Below are 19129 nucleotides of genomic sequence, written 5' to 3' on the forward strand. Positions count from 1 at the left end.
AAATGTCCGGGTATTCCCCTAGTTTTTTTTGGATGTTTCTCGTAATAGCATAAATTATTCCGAAATTCCAAATACAACGTTTTTCTGTAAAATAGTTTGCAAAAGTAATAAATGCCCCAGGAAATTAAAACTAAAAAATTTACTGCTAAAATTGTGACTCAGAAGTAGTTTTTCGATGAAAGTTACGAAATAGCGATTTCCGATTTGAACAGTTGCATATTCTGTACGTGTCAAGGACAAGATTATCATCACAGACGTTACGTAAACAAACATACGGAATATAACGAATGCAGACTAATTTGTAAAATGCCAGATACTCCCACTCCCTGCAACACTAGGCATAACACTATCATATCGATCGCCCGTATGACTTTTATTACTTAACTGTTCATAGGCTGTAAAACTAAATAAAACACAAACAATGCCTCGCGTTTATAACTTGGAGTTGGCATGAAATGTATTCTGTATCTCTAGCATGCAAAACTTTAAGCGTCGATCCCACAGCTAACGATCCAGAGTTCTGCCTTAATTTTCCGATCAATTGCACAAAAAGTACTACTCTGCATTAAAAAACAGTGGGTTTGGAAAACGGAGTGGCCAGCATGTTAAACAAACACTTGAGAAAAATTGCAAAGAAGTTCTTTCTTTATAGTCTAGATCGGAACCCAAACAGGAAACAATATCAAGAGAACGCAGCTGCAGGTGTTCTCTTGATATTATTTCCCGTACTGGTAGGTACTAGTACTGGTGGTTACTTAATTTACGAACGAAATTAGTAACGCGTTTGGAACCCTCGTAGCTTAAGTTTACGTAATAAATTATCACAATTACATCATTATCTTACAAAATCTACAATTGACAATCAAAAAGTGTACCATTTACGGAATTTTAATTAATACTTTGATTTTGAAGTTTTAAGTTTAGCATTGCTAAATAAGTAATTTATCGACAGATTTTATATTAACTAAGGACCATTAGACCGTAATTGCGGTCACAAAACACCGTCGCATGTTTGCGATGCATAGCATTACATCAAGTTTTGAATTCAGAACTGTAGACCGTTGCCAGTGGGTCCGATGCCTTACTTTTGTAAGTAAGTAGGTAGGCATACGCACGTAATTTTTAATTTATTTTGAAACTGTAAAACAAGTGTGCAAAAAATATTCAGTACAGAACCTACAAAAAGTTTTTATCGAAAACCAAACCGGTAGCAGGTGGGAATGTATCCAGATGTTTGACAGTGTTTTATTGCATCGGTTATTCATGCATTGCATAGCATACTTATTGTGCTTACTCGTATTTATATAATGTTACCGGCCAAACCGGATTTTGGGACTAAACTAATTTTGTCTAGGCAAAAAGACGTTAGTTAGTTCATCGTGTTTTGTGATATTGACTACGCGAAATTCTTTGCTACGTCACGCGTTGTTTCTGTCCAAGCCTTTATACATATATTGAGATAATAATAATTAATTATTATTGTTAATTAACGATTCAGATCAATAACTTCTTGTGTATCAATAAATATATTGAAATTTATTCACGAAGCCAAACAATGCGGGACTTTTATTTTGAACATGAATACAAATAAAAAGATAGGTATGCTTTTATTTTCGGATTCTAGATCCGATATTATGTAAATATTCATTCATTTTTTATACAAATCATTCAACTTATGTGGACATTGAACTTGTGATTGGTTTATTTATTTTTGGTACCTATTAAAGTTGTTTATTTGTGGACTGGACCTATACTTTTTAGGGGTTCCGTACCTCTAAAGGAAAAACGGAACCCCTATAGGATCACTTTGTTGTCTGTCTGTCTGTCTGTCCGTCCGTCGTGTCTGTCAAGAAAACCTATAGGGTAGGTACCTACTTCCCGTTGACCTAGAATCATGAAAGGCAGGTAGGTAGGTTTTATAGCAAAGTAAAGGAATAAATCTGATAATAGGAAACAATATTCAAAATCAAGTTTCAATAAAATTAGGTAGGTGTATAGGTAAGGTATTGAAGAAATCGCCGCCAATGTAGGATGCATCTGCCAGTGAGTAGAGTATAGCTTACAACGTACCATAAACGTTCTTACCTTTTTAGGGTTCCGTACCTCACAAGGAAAAACGGAACCCTTATAGGATCACTTTGTTGTCTGTCTGTCGGTCTGTCGTGTTTGTCAAGAAAACATATAGGGTAGTTTTGTTGACCTGGAATCATGAAATTTGGCAGGTAGGTAGGTCTTATAGCATAAGCAGGTAAAGGAAAAAATCCGAAAACCGTGAATTTGTGGTTACATCACAAAAAAAATTTAAAATGTGTTCTTGAACAAATATATTAGTATTCTCCATATATTCAAAGTAAGATAACTATACAAAATATGAAAAGGCTATACCTGTATATTCTAAAACAGATTTTTATTTATTTTTATGCATAATAGTTTTTGATTTATCATGCAAAATGAAAAAATACCTGAGTACGGAACCCTCGGTGCGTGAGTCTGACTCGGACTTGGCTGGTTTTTTCTATTAATAGCTAGGCTAGCAAGACGTATGTATATTTGCACTTTATATAGCTAAATAAGTGGCATCTGAGTGATGGTCGCTCGGGGCGGGGCGACATTCCGACCGCGCAGATGTGGAAAATGCTTCGTATTTTTGCCTTTTACGGTTTTGCTATCTGGATTCTGGACTTCAACCCTCGGGTCAATCGTTTAGTTTACAGGATACAGAGATACATATTATGTTGAATGTTTGTCCTAATTAAGTGAGCTATATTTTTCTAATTTTATAAGTAGGTACCTACCTATATCTTCTGTGGAATCGTTCAGTAGGTAAGTACATAATATGTAATATCAATGGATGTGTAAATCTTCCGTACCTATAAAATTGACAAATCGCAAAGTTTTAGGCCCGAAGAAGGTGACCGGGAGCGGGTGGATGAGGAAGGCTGAGGACCGTGTCTGGTGGTGCGCTCTTGGAAAGGCCTATATCCAGCAGTGGACGCATGCAGGCTGATGTAATGGTTTTTTTTTCCATAATATAGATATAGTCATCTCAGCCAGAATAGATTCCAAAGTACATTCGCGAGCAAGCAAATCGACTCAACCCGTACGAGCGTATAAATACATGTATTTTTCGAAAAACTATGATTTTTTATAATAACGTTATTTTAGTAAATAATAGATCTGCAATTTGTAGGTTTAAAATATATAATACACATATAAAATTTATGCGAGCCCTGTTTATGTCCAAAATATTACTTAATGCATTAAACAAATATAAAAGACATGCAAACGAGCTTCTAGACTCTAGAGCAAAGATTCAATTAAAAACGAGCATAGTCATCACTGATACACATCAAAAGCACCTCTGTACCTGCACGCGATCACGCAACAGAACCTACAAATAATGTACATAGGTACATAACTTTTGTTGTATAATATGTGCAGTTGAATTTGGATGTAAATATTAGAAACCAGCTGTATTTAGACTGTCTATATTTGACTAGCTGATCCACCTGGCTTCTCTAGGGTGAAATCCGATATACTTACATACATAATCTATATTTTAGATTCATCTGGATAAAGTAACTTTCTATTATTGATAGAATTCCGTAGTTTCAGAGTTCCAAGTAAACAGATCTTTTCTTCTTATAATATCAATACTTTAATTTTGATTGGCATAATAATATGGGTGCCTGATTCCAGAGTAATTTTAAAAGAACAGCAGACTTGATGGGTTAAGATCTGTGTTACGGTGCAAAATAAAGAGAAAGATGATACTATTTTGGGCTAACAAAAGAAACATATTGTTATGGAAAAATCAATTATTAGATACATACTATTTTTAACAGACTTCCACAAAGGAGGAGGTTCTCAATTCAGCTCATTGTTTTATTTTTATTTTTCAAGTAGGCAAAGTACCTTATTTTTCTTTATTATCTGCATCCATTACCCAATTTCTATGTCTAGCAGACAGTAATCTAGTATTTTATTTTGAATTGACTAAAAATAATATGTAGGGTTTTTAAAACACCTCGCATTTACTTCCTATGTGTGTGGCCTGCTTTACGATCTTTGCATGCGAGTATATGGCAGCCCGTTAACGGAGTATATGCCAATTGCCAGCCCGTTAACGGAGCAAATCGCGTGAGAGGTCAATACGGAACCCTCTCGCTAGGAGAGATGATCTTTATTCTAGCACGGGACTTAATAGGCTGTTATTTAGCACTAGCCGATACCCGCGACAAAGCCGCCTAACAGAACTTTGGAAATACTTGAGCCCTATCGCCACGGCACACCTGCCTATTAATTGCATCACTATAATAAGACGGCTATCGGTTTCTATCCAGTAGGTTTACTCAGTTACCCCATAGAAGCCAGAGGCTTTTTATTTATAATTAGCTTTTGTCCGCGACTTCGTCCGCGATAATTAATAATATATAATTTATATAGCACTTGGGGATAATCCAGCTATCAATCAGTGAAAGAATTTTTGAAACCGGATGAGTAGGTATAGTTTTGGAGATCCAAACTTACAAATTTTCCCTCTTTACAATATTTGTGTGCATACTAACGACCACTCCCAACTTCGCTAAAACATAAATACTCTTTTATTTCCTATACCGTGGAAATTTCGAAAAATCCGGCTTTATTCATTGTCTACATCACAGAAATTCTGTTTGTTTGAGTTTTCTAGGTCCAAGGGCTTGGGCTGGGCGTTGATGAGTCAATCAGTGAGGGAATCAGAATTGTTCTTTTTATACGTATTGATAATAATAATTTTAACATTTACATTTTCTTCAGATTTCTGTCCAGTATGCTATGTATGACCCTTAAACTCAAAGGCACGGATATATGAAGGAATAGCCTACTTACCTCCATATCTGCATCAAAGAAAGAAAAGGGAGAGATGTCGTTGTACCCACGAAGTATGAAATTCATGCTTTGGACACTGGGCAGAGATGTATTTAGTAGATCAATTCAATCAGATTGATATCTTAATCAGTGTGATAATTTGTTCACGTCATCGATCAGTAATCTGATTGATCTGCTGGACACATCTTGCCCAAACAAAACCTATCACTAATGTTGTCGATGTGGATATATTTTTGCTAAGACATTTAGGTACCCTTACTTTAGTGAACTAGTTTTTAATCCAAAGCAATCTAATGAGATCTCTGTTGAATCAATTAGGTATAGTAAAATATCTTCCTTTAGAATTTAGGATTCCACTAACCGTCTGATGGGTTCCCACGGAAGGTGACTCTGTCAGAGACTCTCAGGATGTTACTCAATTAAATAACCGTAGTAAACTCTAAAATATAACGGTCCGTAAAGTAATTGGATGCTGTAAGATCGTTATTCGTTATTCGTTAATCACCACCTATATTAAGACTAAAAACATTTTATTTGTTTGATGACACATCAAAAATCTTTGTAATGTAATCTTAATACAAGATTGCAAATTGCCTATGCAGTAGAAAATCGCAAACCATATTCGATAGACTTCTATGTACTTTACATGGAACTAAAAGCTTAATTTGCTATAATCCGCCAAACCAAAGAAATCTGTATGGTGCAACATGCAGCATGCCACATGCACCGCCCGCCCTCCCACTGATAAACATGCAGGAAAAGCTAGCTAGGTTGGTAAGTATACCTAATACAGTAATTCTTTATAAAGGAAAAAGCTTTTTTAACACAATGAATGTGTGACTAAGTTACTGCTTACAAAAGCTAGTTATAACAAAATATTTCATTTTGAATTTTATAAAGTTTGATCGGACTTCTAAGGTCCATTAGCATGACAGGCAGTTAAAGTTACGTTACGGTTGCCGAGGATATGTTAACTTCGGGCCAAAATTTTACCCTTAACCTTCATCATGGAGGTATGCATACTGACTTGTGCTATCCACTTTGCTTTTTATTAGTGATCAAAGTTTAACCGTTACTTTAGGATTAACAGTTCTATAAAAATGAGAAAAAATGCATTTTTTGGTTAAAATAAACCATCTGTCACGGAACCAAAGTTCATCTTGACGTGTCAAATCGGCGCATTCTATTGTTGTAACATGTCTATTGTGTTTTTTTTTCTTTATATCTGGCTTTACTCTGATTAGCCAATGTCAAGTTTGTAGTTAATTTTCAAGTTATTGAATCTATACAAGTATGGACTCCGTCTGTGCCGGCGCCCGCCGATATACGCGCGGCGCCCCTTTAGAGCGCTTCCCAGTCAGATTCACTACCAAAAAACACCAACTAACACAAAAACCATTCACTCTTAACAAAAAAAACACTCCAAACAAGCACAGCACGCGCGCCAGCAAACGCCGTCACAGACGAAGTCCATTGTGTTTTTTACATCTGTGGCACGTGGAAGCTCATTGCACATCTGCTAAAGTAATGCAGAGTTCTTATAAATTAATCTCTTTTACTTATATTGGAAGAATTAAATTGCTTTGGATGGAAAAGGATCAGCTGTTTGTGGATTAAAAGACAACTGTGTGGTCGTTTGATACTGTATTAGTTCACTCTGATACTGGCTATTGTATTACTAGTACAACATATTCGGAGGATGCGATATGTAAAACAATAATGGCTGCTTCACATTATTCCAGTCTAGAATCGTTTAGACTTCTACATATCGTATCCAATGTCATCCCAGGTCGGATTATATTTGCAAGTTGCATTTTACTAATTTATACATACCTCTGTATAAATCTTTGGAGTAGGTAATCCTTACGATACAAAGCTATATAGGGCCATAGACATATTTTTGAGTTCAGCGCTGGAACTTACTTACCTACTCAAACATTCAAAAATTGTTTACTTTCGGTAATTTTAAACCTACTAGATCCAGTGACTGGAATACTCTGACTCCTCAACGCATCCTATTCGCTTTCCGCGCAAGAAAAATCAGTGCTACAATGATTCGAGAAAATCGACGAGGGATAATATTATTATGGGTAATAATGCATTGATTGTACCTACTTGGGCTGCAGTTTTGTATTTAAAACTGATTAGCACAGCTTCACTTAAAAATCAATTAAGCTTCTAAAAAGTACTAACTGAACTTTTTGCTCTATTTTTCTACAGTTCCGAATTCAATCGATTTAAATCAAGAGCAGCGCAAGTTCGTGCGTTGTCCCTTCTCCGTACTTTACTTGATGTCTTTGTTCATTTAAAAAGTGTTAGATCAAATACACTTTTTATGAATGAAATGAATGTGAAGAACTTTTCAGCGCATTAACACGTACGTTGACACATACGTACATATTGTATTTGCTTTCCTAAAAGAACTAAAACTGAGCGATGTCCATCATTATTACTTCAAACTAAAGTTCGAATTTCGATACTGACCGAAGTAAATTGAGTGTAAATGTAAAGTTGCAAGCGCTAGCCAAACGCAGATAGTTTATTCGGTTATAACAGTACATAAAACAATGTACTAAGGCTGTCATTCCCCTGTTTGGACGAAGATTAACTTTGTCGAGTTCAACGAACCGAATGAATGGTTAAGTAAATAAATTGGTGCGAGCGATCGGATGCAAGAGTGAAAAAAACGGTACCTTGGCACGGATTGGATGTTAGATAATTTTATCTCAGCTAGCTCGATGCAAAGGTTCCTAAAAGGGAAGGCACGAGGAAATGGTTAGGCATACATGGGTTCAGAGATAGATCTTTTAGAACTCGTATGATATAAGACCCTTTTGCGAATAGGTATATGTTCATATTTGTACTAAAAGAAACAATGGTAGGGCGTGGAACTGATCTGTAGGTACTTTCAGAATAAATGATCAGAGGTTTTAGATTCAATCAGTATTTGCAGAACAAATTAAAACGATTTACTTAGGCTACTATCGTTTTAATGGTAATAGGTAACAAGTAAGTAGGTAGGTACAATCAGATAAGAAATCCAAATCTCGAAAGCATACTTACCCACATACAAAATTATTCACCTAGATCTTTCAAGTAGCTGGCTAGTACCAAAGATATGTATGTATATTATACTACTTACATTATATTTATTAAACTCTTTGGTATCTACCTATACAAAATATTTTTTTAAAATAATAATCTGAAATATTTTTAGGTGATTTAATCACTACACCTAGACACTAGAGCGTTACACAACAAGTAGGGGCCAAAACAGCCAATAATTTCAAACTATGATCTAGATAACTGTTAATCTAAGCCGCCTAGTATTATTTCTTGTATACGCTGGTACGGAACCCTTCGTGTGCAAGTTCGACTCACACTTGACCGCATTTTATATTTCTTAACTAGGTAGCACTTAACCGTGACTTTGTCCGCGTTGAACTTGGATATTTTATTCATGTCCACATGAAATGGTTACACTTAGCTATTCCTTGGATGAATTAAACACAGCTAATGATAGAGATAGAATATTAGGGTTATCAGAACTCAGTGGAGGCACACAGACGCAGATTGCGACCTTTTGAGATGTATATTTTATGGGTACGTCTTTAAAGTAAACACAATTTTGTGGTATCATCCCGAAATCATGTCCGCCATGTTACGGTACAATTTGAACGTTAGCTGTTTATAACAAATACTGGTATAACTCGATTATCCGTTTCCTTTCGAAAAGTACTCCGGAAGTCTAGAAACCAGTCGGTTTCTTTCACCTTGATTTACTCGTAGTTTTATTGAGTCATGTACTACCTATGCGATGTGTATGCATATTATTGTAACGGATTACTGAAATCTATAGGTATTCTTTTGTGAATAAAAATCATAAAAAGATTTATTTCTGAACTTTAAAAAAGAATTTAGTTTCAGCTCGTGCCAACCTACCAGTCGATCAGTTTTTAGGGATTGAATTGCGCGTATAGTACCTAATAATAATGGCTTATGTAAAAGTATCTAAGTATGTGCTCTAGATGAGACCTGCTTACTCATGAAGACTCCCTATTCAAGATACCTACAGAATATAGATAGATGATACATGTAACTCTTAACATTAAAATTGAGGACCTAATAAATATTGTCATTAAAGTTCGGTCAACTAACCGGTCAGAAAGATCAATGTAGGTAGGTTATGTAACTTCGATATAGTATTAGAACTAGAATCTATAGTTGTCTTGGAACTAGCTTAATCAAAACAATGCCATTAATATTCCAAATCAGGATTGAAGGCCTATTGATGTCTGTACAGATCTTGTATTAATTAGGTACATTATCCTTGTAATACCTATCTGAAGGTTGCTCCAGTAATAAATTACTTACAACTTACCTGTAGTAATGGTAGGACCATGGTAGGACGCATAATCTATGAATCATAATTTGTCATAATATTTTATTATTCGACCGTAAAGAGTTTATAAAAATAGTTTTTTCTAACACGTTTTTTAAAATTCAATTAAGAAATAAATATCCATGCATCAGACTTCCGGTACTAATATGGACAAACAAACAACTAAAGCCAACATGACTATCTATGTATATGAGGTACTGTAACTAAATGGCAGATTAGATAAACCGGGTCAGTAGATATGTAGAGATATTTAAGTCAATAGACGTGACTTTGCATTCAGTTACCTACTTGTATAAATGGTTGTTTTGTATGTTGAATTATCGGTTTCCTGTCCGGAATCGTTTTTCATGTTTATTAGAAGATCTCTCTGGTACAATTGATGTGGTTTATCTACTTGTCTTTAAGTTGAGGTTGAGAGTGGAGACTTGGTTTCCATTCTGTCTAATTCGTATCTGATTGTCTTGCATTCTTCTTTCCCTACCAATTCCCTGCAGCAGAGTTCCCACTGTATTTCCAACATAGGCTTCAAGGAGCGGACCAACAAATTCCTGAAAAGGCAACGCATTGACGGTTCCTCTGGTGCTGCAAATGTTCATGGGCGGCGGTAATCACTTTACATCAGGTGACCCATCTGCTCGTTCGCTCGCTATAAAAAAACTCCCTTTGCTCGGACTAGGTAGGAGTAGGTTCGTCAAAGTACGGGTGGAATTTGAACTTATCACCTGCCCGGCTAGCATGGGCAGTAGATAATGGTAGCCGGGCTGTAGCAGTTACCTGTTACGTACTATCAGAAAATACCAATCCGCACTAGGCGAGCTTCGCAGACTATGGCCAAAACCCTTCTCATTCTGAGAGGAGACTTGTTCTCAGTAGTAGGCTGGCAATGGGTTGATTGTAATGATGATGATGATGATGATGATGATGATGACCTTTCGGAATTTACTCTTCTTCAGTTGTTATTGTTATCTGTTGATGCAATCTGTAAAAGTTTTTTTTTGGGTTTGGAATCTACAGTGGCACTTACGAGTAAGGTCGCTTGGTGGTGGGTTGTGCAAAATAATAGGGTGGCTCCCTTGTGACCTCTGCATAATATATCTACAAAATATGTCCACACGCGATGCTCAGGGTGTTGCTTAACATCGTGCGATCGGTGTAGCTATTAAAAACACCTACATAAATGCAGGTCACCACCATTATAAAGTACCTTTTATTCAAAACGCTGTGATACTGGTACCTAGATGTTAGAACAACACTTTCAATCGTCGCCTGCATTGTTACGTAACCTCAACGTGGAAACCGTGCCGTGGCTTATTGTTCTACGATTTATGGAAATGCCTGAGCAACTTTAATACCATAGAAGTATGGATTACTAGAGGTCGTCTGCTACTTTATTCATGTTTGTATAATACTCTTTGACCTTATTAACTTTATTACAGCATGCGATGCGACAGTATACTAAGAGGATAGGAGGCAAAGCTATTTTAGTTTAGTTGATTTGTTTTTAGACATCGAAATAAAATAAAAGTAGTACAATGATTTCTTGGCACAGCCGATGAGCAACCTGATTCCGAATAGATTTTGCTAGACATTAAACCTTGAAATTTTATTCGAAATGGGGATCAAAGAAGATAACTTCAGAAAATAAATATTTCTAAACGGATCAAGAACATTTGGTTAATGAGATGAAGGATTTATTCACTGATTGAATCATCAACACCCAGTCCAATTTTGCACATAGCTTGCCTATATAACGTAGTCAGGAATAAGACTGGATTTTTCGAAATTCCCACGGGATAGTGAATAAAGAGGATTTACATTTTTACCGAAGGAAGCCGCGGCCGTTCTCTAGTTTCACATAAATGAGACTTTTGCAACAACTAAAAAAGATTTTTATTCGGCTATTAACAACTGATTTTGGAAAGTGCAAATAAGTAGGTACCTACCACCAATAGCGTGAAATATTTTGCCACTGTAATCACAAAGCAGTAAAACGTAGCCGGAACATATTTTTGCAATAAATATGTCGCTGTATTCAGTTTCTCATTCCATGTTTTACCTTGATCACTTGATTCAGCGAATAAAGCAAGATTTAGACTGAATTTATTCGTGCTCTAGGACATAAACAATGTACCTAGCCGGGATCTGCCCACGCACTGACGTTAGGTAATTGTGTATCGTCTGTATATGTATTAAATGTATAAATGTTTATAGTATACATGTTATAAAAGACAACCGGCGATCATAAATATATTTTTATTTGAATTTAAACAGAAATAGGAATTTATAATCACGATTAGGGTTCCGTATCGAAGAGTGGCAACAGAACCCTTACTACTAGATACTAGGTGAGTCTCCGATATCTATCCTTATGCCTCACAGCGGGCTGTAACCTCCTCCTCCTCCCATGAACCGTTATAGGTAGAGAGTTGAAATTTTCTCATTCCTATTGTAACTATAACGAAAAATAATAAAAAAACCAAGGTTTCGAATTTCAATAAGTCTCCAATCTAAGAGTGTTTAATGTTTATCTTGTACGAATTACGATGGTACGGAACTCTACGTGTGCGATTCGCAAGTCGCACTTAACTGGTTTTTTACAGTTAAAAAACCATGGTTTTTATTGTAATATTTGCTTTACCGAATATGGTAAGATTTAAAGGGAATTGAAATGTGCTCTAGGACATAAACTAAGGTATCCGAGACCCGCCCACGTAGGGGCTTTAGGTAATTGTTTCTCGTTACCTAATATAACCCATTGTCGATACAACAATTCATTGAATTGTTCAGGTTGAGATTGCTTTGATTAGACAATACTTTTGTGTTCACTCAATTAAATTCTTACATTAAGTTTTTGTCAAGTAGGTAAGTAAGCACCGTTTTTTTGTTAGTTAATTTTTGAGGTACAGCACCTGGAAATGCGCAATTTAATTGAGTAAATGCTTAGGTACCACTACAATGTTTGAGCTATTGTGGAGGCGTTTAAATAAGTCACTTATGACCAGGGTTAAACAATAAACAGTTTTGAATTTTTTTTTTGTGTTAAAAACGTTTAAAACTGTTTTATTAATAAAAAACGCTTGTTGTAGGATTTTTTAAAACGAGGTCAATCCTGCTAATGAGAAGTCTTATTCAGAAGAATGCAGATGAGTATTTTACGCCTTTATTAACATTTTATTAGTAGGTAATGACGCTGTAAACTAGGGAAGAGCTTACTGATTTAATTTACAACCGGTAGTTTCAACATACCTACCATAAGCACTCGTAACTAATCTTTTTCATCTATCACTGTTTTTGTTTTTGTTTCATAACAATTGCTCGTAAATGCCTCTGATTTTCACTCCCATGCTCTACAAATCTCTTACCCATAATAATTACACATGTAGGTACCTATCACGATGCGCAGTATTATACAATAGATAGGTACTTACTGATATCTAAAAACAACATGTTATACAACAAGTTGATTACGAGTCAACAATAAGTAATTCGCAAAAACCCTAAATCAGGTCGCGGTACTAAACGTGGGATTCAAGATAATCTAGATGTATGGCGAATCATGCAACGATCTTTGCAATTATTGCGCTTGACAGACCGAGATCGTGTACCTACTACCTACTTTAATTTTGTTACAATAGAATATAATACTTACTCATTTTTAGGGGTCCGTATCTCTAAAGGAAAAACGGAACCCTTATAGGATCACTTTGTTGTCTGTCAGTATGTCTGTCTGTCCGTCCATCCGTCCGTCCGTCCGTCGTGTCTGTCAAGAAAACCCATAGGGTACTTCCCGTTCACCTAGAATCATGTTTGGCAGGTAGGTAGGTCTTATAGCACAAGTACAGGAATAAATCTGAAAACAGCGAATTTGTGGTTACATCATTAAAAAAAAATTAAAATGTGGTTCAATTTTTAAAGTAAGATAACTATACCAAGTGGGGTTTCATATAAAAGGGCTTTACCTGTACATTCTAAAACAGAGTTTTATTTATTTTTGTATATAATGTTTTTTGATTTATCGTGCAAAATTTTAGAAACAATGCCCGAGTAGGTACGGAACCTTCAGTGCGCGAGTCTGACTCGCACTTAGCCGGTTTTTCATAAAATTAAGAACATTTGTTTTGCTCTATAAAAGGTGCTTGTTGCCGAAAAGTCCTAGAGTGGATACAGCGTATAAGTAAGCGTAGTGTGAGGTCCTTCCAGTACGATGGACCAACGCTATAAAGTTGCTGAGGAAAGCTGGAGATCGGGTGCATATGGTAGCGCTCTATAAATGAGGAAGGTATGTGTCCAATGACAGTGGACGCCCACAGGCTGATGATGATCTTAATGATGATCATAGTGATGATCATAATGATGATAATATTATCTGTTATCAAAAATTAGTTCTGCAAGAACACTCCTGTACAAAGTAGAGCTCAATTCAATAATCTTTATTGAGTCTCTGAAGTCGGCGACACTTATTCTTGGATTGCAAATCGCACATTTTTAAATATTTTTTTATATAATTTCCGCCTGCTCGTTTGCTCGCTATTTTTATTTTAAAAAAAAATAAATTATGTGGTGTTCTGATACCTGAAAAGGTCGTTGTTTAAATCTATACTTAATATTATAAAGAGGAAACCTTTGTATTTTTGTATTTTTGTATGTTTGTAATGAATAGGCTCAAAAACTACTGGACCGATTTCAAAATTTCTTTTACCATTACTTAGAGGGATTCTTCCGAATCCGTATAGGCTATATTTTATCCCGGAAAATAGATAGGATTTTTCGTGGTAGTGAAAATTGTGGAGTAAGGCGTCGAAAAAACTGCCGTACGTTAACGATTCTCGCGAACGCTGCCTAAATGGTTAGAGATGTATGGTTGACTTGTATAGAAAAGTTGTAGAACTCAATAATGCCTACAAAAAAGTCCGCGATAGTATAAACCAAACATTTATATTTTAGCCATTATAACCACTTTTCCATAGAATAAAAGTAATTAAAATTATTAGCCTATGTTTATTGATCATATTATCGTCAAATACTAATCCTTATCCAAATAAACTATTTATTGAGCAAGATTGTTTCAATAGCTATAAATTACTTTTTATTTTATTCCAATCGGACAATCCATTCAAAAGATATTACGAATTTAAAATTGTAATTGGTATTAAAATGAATGATGGTGTCGCACGACTCGCACGGGGAAACCGCAGGGGTTCAGAGAGCTTAAAAAATAAATGTCCACCCGTGCGAAGCCGGGGCGGGTCGCTAGTTATATATATTGTCGTAAATATTGTCGTATCTACTCTTAGTAATTTCACGTTGAGTTGGTAGGAAAAGGGAATTATTAGCCATATTTAAGTTTTCCTAATGTTCTTATTAAAAAACTCCTGAGTTCACAATATTCTACTTATTAAATTCTCAGACAAATTGATGATTGAGTTCATGAGAATGCTTCGCATTAAAAATGTTGGAAATTGATAAGAATCACATGAAGAAACAACCTCTCTATTTAATAATGTCTGGAATTATGAACTCGACTCGTTGGCAAATCAGTTGCACCATCCCGGCCAAGTTATGTCATAGTAAGGTGCATCTGGATTGTATGTAATTATCGATAACATCAAAGCCTATTGTCGATAGTATCTGTAACTACTGATCTTGTCTATGTTATATCATATAAATTTCATTTCATGATTTCAGTATCTATTGACCAGGTAAATATTGAGCAACTTTTTAATAGAAAAGGTGGACGTGCTACGAATATGCGTAATTCAATTCAATTTTACAAAGTGCAATTTTGCAAAGTTAGCACTGATTCTTAAATAATAAAAAAAATTCCTATCGAGAAGAAAGCAAAAACCGCTCATTAATTTCAAAAACACTCATTTGAATATTATTATTTGAAAACTCCGGTTGCTTAAATTGCTAAAAGTTTTGTGTATTACCATACACATTTTTGGATATAATTATTACAATAATTTTGTATAATTTGAATAAATTGCCTTCAAAATTATTTTATTGATTGATTGTCGTTTCTGAAGCTTGTGAGAATTTCATTGTTAAAAGGTATGTATGTAGGTATGTGCCGTTGGTTGAAGATAATATTTATTATTACCCATTATAATCAAAATAAGGAAGTTAACAGAACTGAACCGTTATATTTGTTGTTTTCATTTGAATAATTCACGAGTGACTAAAGTATGGTGAAATTAAGTCTAATTAGAGGGAACTTTGCCCTAAAGAGGAGCATTAATAGGCAATTACTTACCAGGCCTTTGCCCTCCTACGGCTTCTTGGAGCGGGCTTTTGGTTGTAAGGAAATCGTACATTATTGATAGGTGTACGTAGGTTTACTTTCTGTTAGCATATATTTTTATGGGTGAATTTAATAGCTTTGTTAAACTGTTCCGATGTGTTTATGGGCCAATATATTTATTGAATAATTAAAACGGTAGATTTGACTAAGCCAAAGCATAATACTCGTTTATCAGCGTTGTGCTTTCATTAAATACAAGTAATTATCTATCATTAACCATTCTTAATATAACTACTGTTTTATTTTTCAGTTTTGTTAATCTTGCGACGGATTTTGCAATTAGTGATTTTGCTGAAACTTGACACACGATTTTTACAACAATATGTTTGTTCACAATATTAGCACCGATAAATCACAATGTGAACATACATAGAGAGGAAAAAGTGCGAGTCGGACTTGCACACGAATGGTTCCGTAGCATCGTACAATAAATAACTCTTATTAATTTTTTTGTGGTTTTACGGTATTCGGATGTTTCCTTTTACTTGTGCTCTAAGACAGTTCTACCTATCATTTGCCGTTTCATGATTCTAGATCAAGGAGAACTATCATATAGATTTTGATTCCCTTGACCGTCTTGACAGACAGACAGAAAGCGAAGTGATCCTACAAGGCTTTCTTTTTTCTCTGAAGATACGAAAATGAATCATAATAATACTAGACATGCATTTATTGACCTTTACACTTTATTTTTCTGCACGTAGACTTACACGTAGACAGTATTTTGGAATAAATCCTCCATCTAAATACGAGTGGTTTTTATATAATTTTTTGTTACAAAGCTCGATATGTACAAGGAAAATGGTGTGAATTTAATTTAGGTTAACGAATATCTTGTTATATTGTTATAATACATATCGTTGTTATGTTATATTGTTATAATTCGCAGGTACCCCCTGATTGTACGTAACTTATCGATAATTTTGAACTGACTTCAAAAGAGGAGGTTAAGTATTCGATCCGTATGTAAATTGTATGTATGTAAGTAAGGCTGCGATCATTTGTATGTGCTTACGTCACTATCGAAGTTGACTAATGCGATTCGTACATTACAGGACAGACCGTACGCAACTAATATTTCAGTGACAATATTTTAGTAGAGCAATATGCGTTGCTTGTCGGACAATCTGTATGAAGATGAACTTAACTCTGAGTCATTTTTGTCACCTGAATCGGTGTCGAGTTGAAGGTCGAATGCGAACAATTGACGATTTTAGACATTACAATGGCGGTGTGCAAGTAAGATGACGGTGTTCACATGAAGTTGCTTGGCCTGAGTTACGAGTAACTACTTGATTACAAACTTGAAAAAGTTTGACCTTGGAAAGGAAACATGCCTAATAATATTATGATGTAAAGTATTCACGGAGCAAACACCTACTACCTACATAATTCTTAAAATTAAAATTACTCAATGACAAAAGCAAAGCCTTTAAGAGGCAAGACAAATTGCATAGTACATTTTGACCTCATAGCCACATCTCTAGGATTGTTTCCTACTTAGCAATACAATTGCTGTACCAACAATAAACAATATAGCTGTGTTCCCACGTGTTTTAATTGTATGAATATCCTTGGTTTTTACGCGCTGAGGCTGTTGATACCGATCTTAAGGTTGCGTAGGTTTTGGGAATTACTTTTGTCATCGGTTGTTTTATTTGTAAATTTTTAACGCACCTTTATTACCAAATTCTAACTTTTACAGTACTACCATTAGAGTTACCTTGCACTGCGAAATGAAACCGCGGGATTTTTATTCTGACAACAAAATATCTTGCAACACATTGGCATCTAATATACCCGCACTGCGATTTAATATTCAAATATCTGTGGTTTGTTATGAATTGGACGATTAATGGTTAGCGCACACCGGTGGACGGCAGGGGAGACTATCAAGGAGCATTCTCTGCCCACATTAAGAATATTGTAGAACTTATATGAATTTAAAAAAAACCTGATATGAAAAATCCCTTGCGGCACCGCGCGCGTCCACCGACAAATTCAAAAATTACTGATTCTTTTTACTGATTGTGAAATATTTTTACTATAAGTCAACGGTGCAGCAGGGGCGTACCTACCTTTTTAAAGTTTTTCGTACTTTTTCACGTTATAATACAAACAAATATGTATGAGCCACAGCGCACAACAATCTCGTACAAGTATAATGCACGTAAGCGCTCTATTATTCAAACCGTTGAACGTAACATTATGCACTCTAGAGGGTACACGAAAACGCTTCCTTGCCCGACAAGTAAAACCTACCTTGTGATAGATTACAGCTTGACGAAGCGCTAGGGCTTGCAAAACTTTCGTGTCTCTATTTTATGATGCATCATTCAATACTAATATGTATTATAAACTAGCTGATGCCCGCGACTTCGTTCGCGTGAATGTAGGTTTTTCAAAATTCCCGTGGGAACTCTTTGATTTTCCGGGATAAAAAGTAGCCTATGTGCTAATCCAGGGTATAATCTATCTCCATTCTGAATTTTAGCCCAATCCGTCCAGTAGTTTTTGCGTGAAGGAGTAACAAACATACACACACACACACACACACACACACACACACACACACACACACACACACACACACACACACATACAAACTTTCACCTTTATAATATTAGTGTGATTAGCTGATGCCCACGTCTTCGTTGGCGTTGATTTAGATTTTAAAAAATCCCTTGGGAACTTCCTGATTTTCCAGGTTTTCAACTAGGTACATCCATGCAAAAATTAACGCCTTTCCTTTGCTTCGTTGCATTCATAATACGGGCAGTGATGCGAAAGTTTGCCTGTCTATTAACTTTTCACGGCCCATACATTTTTAACCGATTTTAATGTTTGGTACAGAGATAGCTTGCATTCCGAGGATGGACATACTTTTTGTTCCGGAAAAGCAAAGAATTCCCACGGGATTTAAAAAACTCAAAGCCGTTGACTAAGTCGCTATAAGCTTGACGAAGCGAAACTAGCATGACACCTATTTCTTATTCTATTTCATAGTCTATTTCATAATAGAATAGAATAGAATAGAATGAAATTTATTCATTGGATCAACATACAGGTAATACAAAACACGCTTAAAATATAAAACTTAAAAAATAAATAAAACTTAAAATATAAAGTATAAAACTTAAAAACTAACTTAACTTAAACATAGTGTTGTGGTACTACTATATGTTGTGCCAACGAAAAGGCCCGAACTCAGCTTAATGTTGTGGATACACAATGTACCCACAACGCTGGTATTCTGTTCGGGCCCAAATAATTTCAGCAAAGTAATAGTTTTCAAAATGCCTAGAGGATCGCGGTGGGAATGAAACCCGGGAGAAAAGGCCAAAAGTTGTATGTTATTATGTTTCAGGGGTACACAAAAATTTATTTTTTCATTTACCTTCGTGTAGCGCTAGAACCCTAAAGCTCATGCAGATAACTTAAAAATAATTGTGCCACACAAACAGATGGACAGTATGACGGAAAATAATTTTATCTATTCTGTTTCTGTAAAGTGTACAGTAAAATTAAAAATAAAGGCAAATCAAATTAAAACGACT

At 35.4% G+C, this 19129-nt stretch overlaps 2 protein-coding genes across 4 annotated transcripts in view; one reads left to right on the top strand and one right to left on the bottom strand.

The window, feature by feature from the left end:
• The window catches only part of LOC123865654 (serine/threonine-protein phosphatase 2A regulatory subunit B'' subunit gamma-like), a 34429-nt gene extending 15408 nt beyond the window's left edge, over positions 1 to 19021 (bottom strand). Inside the window, exons 1-2 of the mRNA XM_045906848.1 lie at positions 19010 to 19021; positions 888 to 898 (exon numbers count right to left, since the gene is read on the bottom strand). The gene's annotated coding sequence lies outside the window, so the exon portion shown is untranslated. The remainder of the gene's footprint in view (positions 1 to 887; positions 899 to 19009) is intronic.
• The window catches only part of LOC123865648, a 131846-nt gene that overhangs the window by 6292 nt on the left and 106425 nt on the right, over positions 1 to 19129 (top strand). The gene's annotated exons all lie outside the window — the stretch shown is intronic.

Source organism: Maniola jurtina, chromosome 5, assembly GCF_905333055.1.
Source record: "Maniola jurtina chromosome 5, ilManJurt1.1, whole genome shotgun sequence".
Taxonomy (NCBI): Eukaryota; Metazoa; Arthropoda; class Insecta; order Lepidoptera; family Nymphalidae; genus Maniola; species Maniola jurtina.